The sequence below is a fragment of the Ambystoma mexicanum genome, chromosome 11 (genome assembly GCF_040938575.1).
Source record: "Ambystoma mexicanum isolate Mex_15411 chromosome 11, UKY_AmexF1_1, whole genome shotgun sequence".
Classification (NCBI taxonomy): domain Eukaryota; kingdom Metazoa; phylum Chordata; class Amphibia; order Caudata; family Ambystomatidae; genus Ambystoma; species Ambystoma mexicanum.
In genome coordinates, this window is record NC_090934.1 from 593,838,518 (window position 1) to 593,852,511 (window position 13,994).

At 47.0% G+C, this 13,994-nt stretch overlaps 1 protein-coding gene across 1 annotated transcript in view; it reads right to left on the reverse strand.

Annotated features, from left to right (window-relative positions):
- NADSYN1 (NAD synthetase 1) overlaps positions 1 to 13,994 on the reverse strand; it is a 1,375,099-nt gene that overhangs the window by 285,816 nt on the left and 1,075,289 nt on the right. The gene's annotated exons all lie outside the window — the stretch shown is intronic.

Consider the following 13,994-nt stretch of genomic DNA (forward strand, 5'->3'; position numbering starts at 1 on the left):
GCTCAGTTCCTTGTAACTGAGCTATGTGTGTGTCTCCATGTTGGCTGGACCCTCCCCCAAGTTAAATAGTCCCAAGTAAATAGTCCCATTCTAATGTTGACCTTCATGATGGTTATGAGCCTGGTGCCAAAGGCACCACGACTGACTCCAAGAGAGTCTTGGATGAGTTTTTAAGGCCTTTGACCTGGCCCTAACTGGAAGGCTGACTTGCCAGTGAGGGCCAGGGGCAAGGGTCATGACACTCCTCCCCCGACTCACCGCCAATGTCGGGGGCACCGTACCTGAAGAGTGTCCCAAGAGCAGAGCCCACAGAGAGCCGCAATAGAGATCCATCCAACAGCCCCTCCAGCCCGGAATGCAGAAGAAGGGAGGTCTTCCAGTAGGGACCCGGAAGGCAGATCCACCTCGGAACCCGGTTGGAGGTATGAGCTCCGGCAAAGACGGACGCGGCCCCAGGCCCGCGAGACCGAGAACAGAGCCACCTCAGCGCAGAGAGAGGCCCCAGGCCACCATGGCAAACCTCTAGAAGCAGGTAGGATTTCGCATCCAGGAGCGAGCCCACGAGAGGGGGAACACAGCTGCCGGCAAAATCGCTGTTTCACACCGAATCCTCCTCCCCGGACTCCATCCAGCACTCCAGAGTATCTCGCCGACGTACTCCTCCAAGCGGCGTGTTCCAGCGTTCCACAGGTGGGACTGACAGCGCTCCGCTGCCCAGAGCCTCCCAGATCCGAATGCGTGACAGGTAACACGGCGAGGCCGGGGCAGGGGACTCTAGGCTATCCAGGATCCACATTCAGCCCAGGTGCCACTTGTGCAAGCCGATGCCGAACCCAGGTAGACGTCTGGTCGGGCCCGACCAACGGCGTCCAGTGCACAGGTCCGCGCCACAGCCATTAGCGCTGGGGGATGGGCTGCGCGTCAAGGATCACAGGGCCCAATGGTCCAGAGCACCCGAGCCCAAGGCAAATGTGGAAACCACCGGACCTCCGGAGCCGCCACCGCTCCCGATGAAACGAGGTACCTTCCGCCGCAGCTTAGACTCAGGAACGCGACTGGGTGCATCGATTAAAGGGCTTCATTCTGTCCGTATATCGTAACCTCCACCGGAGCGCTTTCAGGCTGCGGCCATCTTGCGCGCCGCGTCACAGCACCTCCCCCGAGCAACAAACCCTTTTAAAGCAGCACGGAGTGGAAAATGAGATAAAGTGTACAAGGGACAGAAAGTGTACAAAATAATCAGAATAAGAGACATAGAAATAAGGAGGTTGCGCTAGCGGCACGGAAGAGAAAGAAGGAAGTTGTGCTAGCAGCGCTGAAGAACAGTAAAGTGAAAGAGAATAGGAGAAATAGAAATAAGGAAGTTGTGCTAGCAGCACAGAAGAGAAAGAAGGACGTTGCGCTAAGGGTGCTGAAGAACAGCAAAGTGGAATAAAGACTTTTAAAGAGTGCAAAGTGTGCATGGTAAAACGAGGACAGTGTGTCAAATGTGCAGGAAACACAAGAAAGAAATGGACAGGTGCTAGGGTGCACGTTAAGAGACAAGAAATTATGTGAGGTGCAGAAAAGGCACAATGAGAAAGCAAAGGAAGGTGCAAGAGTGGAAAAAAAAGGAGCCGCAAATGGAAGGTGAAAGCGTGCACAAGGAAGAAGAAAAGGAGAACAAGAAGGGGTAGAGGAAGCAGCACCTGATGGTGCAAAGCTTAAAAGAAAGAGCAAGGAATAAAGAGAGGTTACAGGTCAGTGTGGTCACAGCTAGGAGGAGCAAAGAACCAGACGGTTTCGAAAAATCTCTGATTGTACCCCACAGGTGAAGCGTGTGTGAAAGAACTGTGCAAAAAAAGAAAGGTACATACTGACAAGCTGAACTTGATTTGAAACCAAAAAGGGGCCTAAGCTTGGGGAAGGGAACCCTGAGAGGCCCAACCAAGTTGGAGACTTATTGTTTTGCAGTATTGAAAGGATTGAAGCTTGGGGAAGGGAACCTTGAGAAGTTTCAAAAGGAATTGTTATATTTCTTTTGTGGTGTTTGGAACTTGGACAAGTTGAAGCTTGGGGAATGGAACCCCAAGGAACAGTGAAGGTATTTGAAAATATTGCAAGGGCTCTGTGGAGGGCTTACCAACAGCCCTTTTTGAGTGAATTCCTTTTTGTGATATTGACCAAACTACACCTGGTGAGAAGACTACCTGAAACCAACCTTGGTTTCCTATTTTCTGTTGCACCACTGTTTTCTTTACTTTTTAAAGACTTCCTTTCATATTTTTGTAAAGAGTGAGGGCAAGCACAGACAGAATTATTTTGGACTATCAGACATCCACGGCCTTTAGAAACATCAGTTAAGGGAACCAACCCTTTAGAGTTTGGGCTCGTCTTTGTGCAGAGGCCCCACAGGCCTGCCAGGTTACTCAACATGAGCTCTTAATCAAGAGCTTTATTCCACCTCTACTTTTTCACACACACCTTGAAAAAGACACATGTCGGGTCGAAACACGTGTCTGCTTTAAGTGTGTAATAAATCACAGTTATACTCTAGCAACAAGTGACCAAACTCATTTATTGCATGACAACAAAAGTGAAGTCTAAAAAAAACCACATTATCATCACTCCAGCACCATGGTGGACAGGGCTCTTACATCAAACCCACTGTTAACTCACTGAAATGGAGGAGGACCATCTCACAAGAACCCCACACCAGCAGCAGGACCCACTCCTAACTACCATGATCAGCAAAGTGGTCTGTACATTCTAGTGCTCTACCCTCCTTCTAGTACTCAGTTAGGCATTACACCAACTCAGGAACCTTGGTAAATAAAGGTTTTGAAACTAACACCTTTGAGTACATGTCTCTCTGGATACCATGCCTGTCTCACAGACTTTAAATACTTATTTAGGCATTGCAAGTCTAGGATCGGTCGCCACCCTCCTGACTTCTTCCTTACCAGAACGTATCTGCAGTACACTCTGAGCCGCAGAGGCGCTAAGGGCTGGTTTTATTGCCCCTTTTTCGTTACATGACCTGAACCTCCTGTAGCAGTTCAGCCATGTCAAGTTCTTGACATGCAACAGGAGGAACAGGGGGCACCCGTTTTGAAATTCTAAAGCTTGCCCCTTCTGAAGAACATCCAGCATCCATTTGTCCATGGAGATCTTTCACCACTGATCGACAAAAATCAATACTCGGCCTCACACTGGGGTGCGGGTCCTTGGCCGGTTAAGGCCTGCTTAGGCGTCTGTGTCCTGGACAGTGGACAACAATGATGTGATCCACCACTGCCGTATGCCTGTGAGCGAACCCTGTAGACCTCCTGGGTGGTGGAGTGGGAGGGATGACAATAGGGGGTATTGTACCCCTTGGAGGATCTGGACACTCCCTTCGGGGATCGAAAAGACGACCTTCTCTGCTGCAGGTTCCCCAGAGAGCACACGGTCTCTCTGTCAGTTTTGATGGCCTGGAGAGTGTCACCCACCACCTTTCCAACAGGTTGTCCCTGTCAAACGGCATATTGACGACCTTAGTCTGTACGCCTGTGTGGAAAATTGTGGCTTACAGCCAACCCTGGCCAACAGAGCCACACCATTCCCCATCTGGCAGAACCCTGAGTCCACTATGTCAAGCGCGACTGTGATGGAGTGGTCTGAAGTCACCTCTTCTTCCTGGAATAGGTCCAAGGCCTGTACCTTCTTGTCATCATGGACAGAGTCAAGGACAAACAAATTGTTTTCCGAGGTTTAATTCAACAACAAGATGTTCACCTCACATTTTTACTAACCTCACAACATCACCAGTACAAGATGATTGTGTTAAGTTAAAAAAAATTGTTTTTGGTTGAAAATATTGATTTCCATTATATGTGCAAGTTATGTACAAACAAAATGCATTTTTGTCTCTTTTTAAATATAAATCTTATTGAGTGTTTTCTATAAATTAAAAGATGTATATCTCTATTACTTCTGTCGTAATTATTCAACCGACATGAAAGGTAGCACAGTTTGCAACCAGTCACACCTAGTACGTGTGTAGGCGGGTAGCTGTTTTTGTGGCATTTTCTTCACCCATGTGTCTATAGTAGTCCTCAGCCACACAGCCCCCTAAAAAAGAGGACTCTGCAGCTCTAATTGCTTTGCATCATCATGGAGGTCATCCAGGAGGGGCCCGAACTTGTACCGCAGCTCACTGTCGTACCAAGACAGGATGGTGAGGGCGTTGGTGGTCTTGATAGTGGAGGCTGCTGTGCTAATGAAGTGCTTGCCAGCCGAGGTTCTTCCCTTCCTGGTCAGGAGTGTGATGAATCCTGTGGACTCATCGCTGATCTCCAGTCTGAGATCCCCTCCCAAAACCTTCTACTTTGCTTCTGCTTTCTCTCCTCCTCCCTCCTGCTGAATTCCTGGTTGAAACTGTACTGGTAACCTGGCCACCCTCTGATCTCGGGCCCAGGTCCCCCCCCCCACCGCCAGTTACACACCTGCACTACCTCCCTGGCAACCCCTGCGCTTGGGGACTGTTTCTGTATTCCTACAGTCCCCCACCAGCACTTGACACCTGATGTCTGCCCTTATCCGTGCACTTGCCACCAACTGGCCATCTCTTATTGTTTTATTTATTCTATTACCCATTGTACTGCATTGTCCCCACTCAGCACTTCTCCTCCTCCCACTTCCTCAGCACTTGCACTATCTGAATGACACTTGGCCTAGTAGGATCGCCGTCTCAGTCTTCCCTCTGTTCCCCCTCCCTTGCCGAGTCGCGCCTTGAAACACTTGTGAATAGGCGCGTTATAAATGCCATATCATATCATGTTGCCAGAGAAGGCAGCCGCTACCTCATCCTCACACTGGGGGTGGTATTATGAGGGAAAATCACATGGGAGGAGATGGCTGTCGGGGAGATGTGGTGACCCCATCAGGAGGGATGTGGTATTCCTCCCTTCCATGTGAAGACCCTATTATTCCTAAATTTCTGATGGCATGTCGTCATTATACAAATCCCTCCAGTTGTAAAACCCAAAAACCCCTTCTTGTCAGAAATCCTAGGCAGAACACATTCACACTTCATATGTACATAACAGCCACATAACATCTTCTGTCTCTGATGTTTGATTTAAACAAAGATTTAAAGCAATATACCTTTAAAAAGTTGAAAAATTCTACCAGTCTGGCTTCCTTTTTCGCTGGCAATGGCCAGGTCCGCCATGCTGGGCCCTCGCGACTCTCCGTGCATCTGTTTCCGACCTTCGGGTCCTCTGCCACGGAACAAGCGTCTCGTTCCCTGCTACTACAGGGCTGGCTCAGCATGAGTCCTTTCCTTTTTATGATTGGGCTGCCTCTTGAGAGGTGTAACGCGTGTATTGGTTCTGCGGTGTGCCTTTGCTTCCCTGTTCCCTCTTTTTCCTCTCAATGGTATTTGGTATTAAGTTTGGGTAAGTCTCCCTCTTCCTCCTCCAAGTATTGTCAACAAGACTTACTACATGACTATAACATATAGAGATGTGGGATACCAGAAGGGCCTGAATGGGGGATAAGAAGAGTGGGGGCAGAAAAGCGTCAAGTGAATACCGCTTTCTCCCAGGACCATCATCACTGGTCCCATGAAGGCTCTCCCTCCCCATGAGATCCACCCGCTGAGTACCACCCCCACAGGGACTATCATGGGTTCCTGTGGACTCACCTCCCTGGCCTCATGGAAAGGGGCCTCCTCCATGGAAACAGAGACAATACCCTGGGATTTGTCACAGAATCCAATATAGAACCTATAAACGTACTGTGACTTTGCATTCTCAAATTCTCTTAACACACTGGTTCAGAAGGCAGCAGGTGGAGAAGCATAAATGTGACGATTGGTATGACGCTTCTTGGTCCATCAATAAATGCGACACTCTGGGTCTCTCTTCATCCGGAAATGTTACATGTTGCTCTCTCTTGAGGTTATCAGATTAACTTTTATAAAAGGTTCAAGCTGCAATATCTTCCAAATCAGAGAATCTTCTCATTCATCCTGCTTATGGTACTTTGCTTGTTGTCGAAATGTACTGCTCCCCGATTGAGAAAACACTTGTAGTGGGGAATCAGCTCCCATTTCCTATATTAAATGCACTGAGATTTAGGATATCATTGTTGAGCTTGAATTCCTTTTCAGAACAGGGACTACTCAATAGTATAAATGTGACCAAGGTGGGCACCAGGACCTTCACTAGAGCTGTCTTTTACAAGTCCCACCTGGTCCTGGGCTTAGAAAGCAGTGCCATATGCTGTAGGATTCACTATATAACATTGTAGAATGTGACAAGGGATAAACTCCTCTGCATAGGAGGAGGCAGGTGAAGGGGAAGATCAAGCGGCAGGCCTACCGATTGGCAATGCTAACCGATGGTAACGAGTGGCGCCTGCGGGGAACATGGGGTTGGGTTTCCCAATTACTCGACACGCTTTGTGCCATATCTTCCAGCCCAGTTCCAGCAATTTTGGTCACCCGTGCAACCCGGTTTGAGCAGCCATATCAATTCTTTTAAGAAATAAGGGTCGCATTCACCCGTCAACAATCTAGATTCTGCTGTCTCGTCTTCTGACAACCACTTAGCAACATATTGTAGCAGCCCCGCCAAGTGGTATATCTCAATGTTTGGCAGGTTCATACCCCCTCTGTCATACGTATTCTGTAATTTCAATAGAGCTACTCTGTTTCTGGAGTTGTGCCACAGGAAGCCCCTACATAGACTCTGGATTTTAATTCAAAAAAGCGCTTGGGCAACATGTGTGGGATATTTGCAAACTAATGTAATAGCCTAGGTAGGACTACCATCTTGAGCAAGGCCGCCCTTCCCACCATGGCTAGGGGAAGCTTTGCCCAGAACCCCATGCTATTCTTGATTCCTTCTACTGCCCTTTCCGTGTTGTGTTTGTGCTCGTCGACAATTGTGTGATATATGTTAATCCCCAAGTATCTGAATGTTCTGGTCTGCCAGGAAATCTGCAAGATAGGTAAGTTCTCCTGTGGAACTCCTCCTTACCTTCCCAAGGGGAACATGCATGATTCTTTGGGGTTCACCGCTATACCCGAAAGAGTCGCGTGGCGCTCCATCACCTCCAAGATGTATTGCACGTTTTCCTCTGGGTACCACAGGTATAGCAGCATATCATCCACATACAATGATATCAAATGCGGTCCGGTCCCCCTTTAGTGTGAACCCCTATTTCTTCGTACTGCTGTCTTACACAAATCGCTAGTGGTTCTAGGGCAAGGATGTACACCATCGGGGACCATGGACAGCCCTGTCTCGTGCCTCTGCTAAGTTGCCATTTCTCTGAAATTATCGCTCCCGTTTTGACCCTTGCTGTTGGGGACCTATAAACCATTTTCACCCACTGCAAGTACCCTGGTTCCATTCCGTATTCTTTTAGGACCGCCATCATCCAGGGCCATCTTACAGAGTCAAAGGCTTTCACTGCATCTAGCGAGACTACTGCTATTTCACTTGGATCACCCTCTGGCTATTCTATGATGTGTTGGAGCCTCCTGTGGTTATCGGATATGCTTCTACCTGGGACATATCCGGTTTGATCGGGGTCTATTAGTTCATTTATTACCCGCTTCAGTCTGTTCGCCAGCACAGCCGTGAGAATTTTACTGTCCTGGTTTAGCATAGATAATGATATGGAGGAGTGGAATGATTACCGCCTCCCTCAGAGATTCCGGCAATCTCCCTTTCTCGAAGGCCTCATTTAGCATTGCCAATAGCAGGGGGAGCACTTCTTGTCTATATGTTTTATAGAATTCGCTAGGGAGCCCGTCTGTCCCAGGGGCTTTGCTCATGGGCAGATGTATTACCATTGTCTCTAATTCCTCTATTGTGATTGGGGCATCCAGGTTCTCCCCGTCTTCAATTTGGGTAGTCCTGTGTCTTCTAGCGTCTCCTGAGTCTCCTGCTCTGCAGTCTCTCCTGCATCTTCATGGAGGTCTTCATAGAATCTAAGGAATCCCTTGTTCACGCTCTCCTGGGTGTTCCAGACTTGGCCCCCTTCTCCCGTTATCTCTCTATTCGCTAATCTTGGTGTCTCATTCTTGTATAGCCATGTGAGCAACCTCCCCGGTTTGTCTCCCCCCTACGTGTTGTCTTTCAATGTATTTTTTGTAATTCAGGTTATATAACCTTTCCCAGAGCCCACCGCAAACCTGTTGTAATTGGCTCACTTGTTCGGCGTCCTCCTGTGAGGTACCCCATCTCTTCATAATTGCTTCTAGTTTCTTTTTTGTCTCCTGTAACTCTCGCACTATACCCCCTTGGAGCCCTCTAGATTTGGATATGGCCACCCCCCTTACTACCACTTTAAAGGCCTCCCAAAGGGTACCCTCTGACTCCACACTCCCTGTATTATTTTCCAAAATACACAGTTATCTCCTCTCTTAGGTCCTCTCGGAATGCGGTATCCTTCAATGCCTCGGCTCTAAGCCTCCATGTCGGAATCTGGCTCTGGGGGGCTGATGTCGCCACGTCAGGACCAGAGGGGAGTGGTCCAATAATATCCTCGCCTTATATTCTGAGCCCGTCATTTCCCCAACAAGTTCTGGGGTGGCGAACATGTAATCCAGTCTCGTGTACAGGTTGTGTAGTGTGAATAGTGCCTATCAGACGGGTGCTGCTGCCTCTATATGTCTTCCAGCATAAAGTCTCTCAGCAGGGCTTGTAGCGTTTTCGCTGCGGGGGCGGGTTTATCTAGTTTCGTATCTGATCTGTCTATTTTGGGGTTCAGCGTGCAATTGAAGCCCCCCACGCCCCATATAACCGTGCTTCTCATGTGGGGGCTAATTTTACTATAAAGGGTCTTGAAATAGGCCACTGTGTCTTGGTTAGGGGCATTTGTGTTTATGATGCACAGTTCTCCATTTTCCAGCAGCCCCCGCATCACTACCATCCTCCCATCCGGCTCCGCTGTGGCCTGTAACATTTGGAAGGGCACATGCGGCGCCACCCATATGATTACTCCTCTGGCATATGCCGAATATGCTGCTCCTATAGTGGTCCCTCTCCATTTTTTCTTTACCACCCCATGTTTCTCTCTGGTGAGGTGGGTTTCTGGCAATAAGGCTATGTTTACTTTTTGCCTTCTCAGATACATCATTACCTTATTTCTCTTCAGGTAGCTGTTGAGTCCTCTGACGTTCCAGGTTACTATCTTAAGGTCTCCCATTATCCTGGACGGCGTTGATTTTGGCCTCCAGCGATGTTGCGAGAGTAGACATGGCCGCCTCTCGTTTGATTTCCCATGTTGCTTTCAGGTCTGTGATTGCTTCCAGTATCTGTCGATCTCCACGTGTTGGCGATGCGTCTCCCAGTGCACTCCTCTTCTTGTTCCTGGCACCTTCCGTTATGTATTGGGTTTTGGGGAAATCCTCCATTGTGGGCTGTTTCCCCTTCGATTTGGGTTGCATAGTTGCCATCTCTTGTGTCCTTTCGCCACGAGTCTGGGTGAATAGGGCTTGTGTTCTTTGCGTTTGCACCCTCTCTCTTGCCGGTGCCAGGGGTTGTACGGGGGGTGTCTTCTGCCTTGGCGCGATGAATCTCCCCAGGTTTGGGGCACCAAAGTGTCCCTCTCGCCTCTTATTACCCGCTCCTTGCTTCAGTCTCTTGTTGGTTTCTTCGCTCACCCCACTCTATTGGGGTCTTTTCCCCCTATGTCCCTTGTTCCCCTGGCACTGTGGTCTTGCCTGCCCGTAAGGATGGTGAGCCTCAGGCGGTTTGGGGCGCTGTGTTCTGTGGTCTCCTTGCGCGTTATACTGGCACTGATGTTCCCTTTATATCTTAATGTCCGTTTCACCACAGCCTTGTCTCATATTTATGAGGGCCCCTAGCTGTGCCTTATCTGTAGGTGCTTCTGTGCCCACTGTTTCTCATGCAGTGTCTTTTCTGGTATTTTACCCTTGGGCTTCCCTTTAATATGGCCCGCCTCTTTGTGGAGTCAGCATACGCTCCTGCGCTTATATACATGTGGCTGAGCTGTAATATTGTTGTGTCCGCCTCTCCTGGTATCGTGCTCTTTGCTGCAGCGGCGCACCACGGATTGCCGGAGGTCCCGTTCTTCCAGTGCTGATCAGTGCTCCTTCTGCCGCCTTGTCTGTGGGCTCCTCCTCTGTGCCGCAGCCCGTTCTTGGGTGTGGCCGGGCGGGGGCTTCCTCTGCAGTGAGTGTGGCCGGTCCTCGTTCCGGCCCGCCCTTATGCTGCCTTCAGCTCAGCTGGGGGGCAGACAGAGTCCCAGCCCTCTGCGTGTGCTCGCCTCACTTCATGCCCCTGCTTTGGCACCGCGGCTCTCCTTTCAGTGCAGATCGGGTGCCCAGGATCGGAGCAACCGCATATGGGGCCCCGGTCTGCACATTCGCGGGGCTGGCATCTTTAATTTGCCAGCGTGCCCCGCCTCTTGCCGGCAGTTATGCACTTCCCGGGGGGTAATCTGTAATGGCTCCTGTGTGGGTCAGTGTCCGCATCATTTCAAGGCTCTCGGTCTCTCGAGCCCTTTGTTGTTGCAAGCAGCCATTTTGTTGCTGTGCTCTTTGTTAAAATTCGTTCCCACTATGCGCTCAGTTTCGCCGGTATAACAATGTTGCAGCTGCCAGGCGTACCATTCTATGCAGTGTCATTTCCGATCCATTTGCTTGTTTTTTTACATGTTTTTGGTAGCTCTGAAGATGGGCATTACCAGGATAATATTTGGATCCTCGGGAGCTCCAGGTCAGCTCTGCCTCCTACATGGCTCGCTAGCCACACCCCCATAGATGCTTTCTGTTAACCTAATATTTATTTCCTAATCAGCGTCCAGTCAGCAATGTTGTGGCACAGTTTGTCGATCACACTTATAGATTTGTTTTACACTCCCATTCCCATTCGTGCTCTCCAATCCAGAACACCTTTGGGAATGCGTACACATTCACTCAAATACCTTATGTATAGCAGCCACACGTTAGAATCTAGGAAGATGCACAGGGGTGTGCTCCTATAGCTCAAGAACTATATTTTCAGTAAATTCAAAAAACCTTGTGTCTACCTGTGCAAAGAGTGATGTTGAAATATCAATTACCTATTTCTGCACCATCCCTTTTTCCCCACTCACTGGTTTAATGTTGATGGCTTTCAAACAGTGCAATGGAAACCAATGGGGTGCAAGGTGTCCTGCCTACAATGGATGTTACCGACCTGCATCGTATAGAGCTAGATGAGCCCAGCGGGCTTGGGCTGGCCCGATCAAAAAAGGGCCTCTGGCTTGACCCTCTACTCGAGTCAGTGCCTGCTCAAAGCAGGGGCTGACCACATGCCCCACTTGCTGCCCACTTACTCCGGAATGATTAAGGTAAAAAAACATGCCCTCCTGAGATGAAGACAACACATCCACAGGCGCTGTCGCCTGACTTCCGGTTGCGCAGTGGGGCCCCGGATTCTGGACCCTAAGACAGCTATGTACATGAATACACCTAAATTCTTGAAATTCAAGCACTGATTGTCAATTGCGATTAATGAAGCTGGTTATTAACTCTTCACTATGAACAATCACGGGAGTGTTCCTAGGATCTCAAGACCAATAAATATCACTCTATCCTTTTAATAGTCTACCCTGTAGCTTTACAGCATTACTACATGTAAGAGGGGCTACAATTATATTTTTAGTGAACTGAGGAACATATCTAAGTTACTATATTAGCTACTATAAAATCAAATTAGTATTTGATTTTTTAATTAAGTATATTTGATTTAAATTAAAATATGTATACTTCAAAATATAAAACAAGTCATCAAATCATTTATGACAATCACTAATACAGTTATTATATATTCAAAATACCATATTAAAACTTCTGAATTGGTGTTTCAAATAGCAGCAATTTAAAATATAACCACAGCAAAAAGGAACATTGAGGTAAAGTGCATAGACCAAAAAACAGTATAAAAAATACTGCAGATTCAAAATTTGAATACATTAGCAACAATAAAAAGTATTCAGATTCTCCCCGGGGAAATGGCCTAAATCAATTAGGAATTTATGTAAGATGATCAAAATAGAAATACTTTTGCAATTCAGTAGCCTATACCCAAATCTTAAGGAATCCAATTCCTCAATATCATAATTATACCTGCTTAGGTGCTTCCTACGTAAATCTTAAGTACCTCCACATTCCCTAGTTAGATGTTTAATAAGTTGAAGCTGCTCTGGGACTTTGCAGAGTGTACATTTTCTATATGTTAAACCTCTTTTAGGGCCACAGCACTCTAGTGTAGGAAAAACCTTACACCGAATGCGCACATAGGAGTCCTGGAGCCTTGTATCGGGACAATGTACCAGGTACCGCTGTAAAGTTTTATATTTCCTAAATATACATTTATGCTGCTTATATTGCCCATACTTGTTTAGGTCATCATGCTGCCTAGTCCAATAATATCATTTTGCCATCTTTTTGACATTCCCAGGGTTATTCCAGAGGAGGTCTATATTTCCACCAAGGATTTCTAAATATATATTTATATATAATACTATTATCCTGGGTCCAGAACATTAAGCTTATCGATTACCATTTTTACATGATTGTCTTTATGATAACATATAATTTTCTTTTTGCCGGATTAAGGATCTTCTGTAGCATCATTCATATTTTAGCTTTCACCACCGATTGTAAAGATTCCACCCCCATTTCCAGACTGGACTTTTCAATGTCATCGGAATACTCAATGGTTAACTCAATTTCTTTTTTCCAAATATGGCCCTCCCATCTGATGAGGTCTTTTTCACAAATGGAGTCAGTTATTTCTAGGCCGTACGTAAGGCCTGTTGATATTTTCAATAAGTAGAAGTCGATTAAGGGAATTAACGAATAGGTTCCATATTTGCTTTTGTTATTTTTTTACATTTGGCTGAGCAGCACTGCTGCCTTAATCCGCAATCTGGCTAAATTCAGTTGAGATCCCATTTTGCTGTAAATTGGGAAACCAAGAAGATAAGATGTTGGGCTACAACTTATTTATTATCTGCAATGTACCAGTTATAGTTTCTCTTTTAAATGTTTCTTTGACATAGTGATTTGCTTCTACGAACGCGTGCTGTAACCCAATCAGCATGCAATCAAAGATGACTATTTCATCATCAAAGATCAGTGCATTCATATGTACATTGCCCAGTTTAGGAGGAAAAGTGTGGGCCTTTGCTAGAGGCTCCACTTAATCCATAATCAGACAATTAGCTATTGAAAACAGTGGCTGCTAAAACAGACCCTTGTCTTAAGCCAATCGCAGTTGTTACTTTGCAGGAATAGGCACCATTTGAGTTGAGCTGAACATGCATTTCGGTTTCCGTGTGCAACAGGAAAAGTATTTTTTAATGGTCCCGCGGAGAACGCCCCATTCCCACATCTTGTTCCATAGCTTTTGCCTATCAATACATTGAAAGGCTGCACTTAGGTCTATAAATCCTGCATAAAATAGAGACTTATCTTTTCCCCCCTGTGAGCTTTTAACAACTTTAAATTGAGCCCGTTTAGTGTGGTTCCCACACCTTTTCAAAAGCATGTCTGGAAAGTGCATATACATTAGACTATCGAGCACAGCTCTGCCAATCTGGACCTCGCTGCTGCCTTCTACTTACCGTATTATTTTGGCAGAGACAGCACAAGCACTATAGTTTATGCTTTGCATCATAACTGAATAAAACTCCTTTGACACGTTGAAGAACTTGAAAGTACGCATCCTTAGCTTTCACTATGACCCCTAAGGACGTGACAGTTTATGTGCTTAATGTGCTCACTCATTAACTTATCCAGCGTTTAAGAGGGAATTGCTTTAGCACTAAAGCAGTTAGTACTATTCTTCTTAGGTATATTTATTCCACAAGGAATCCGCTTTTCTAGATGTCACTAATTGGCCGAGTGGCTACACCGTTCCGAGCCTCCTTAATAGCTGAGTGACTGCCACAACCCCCGTCGGGGACAAAAAGGAAAGGAACGTCGGTATAGGGATTCCGGT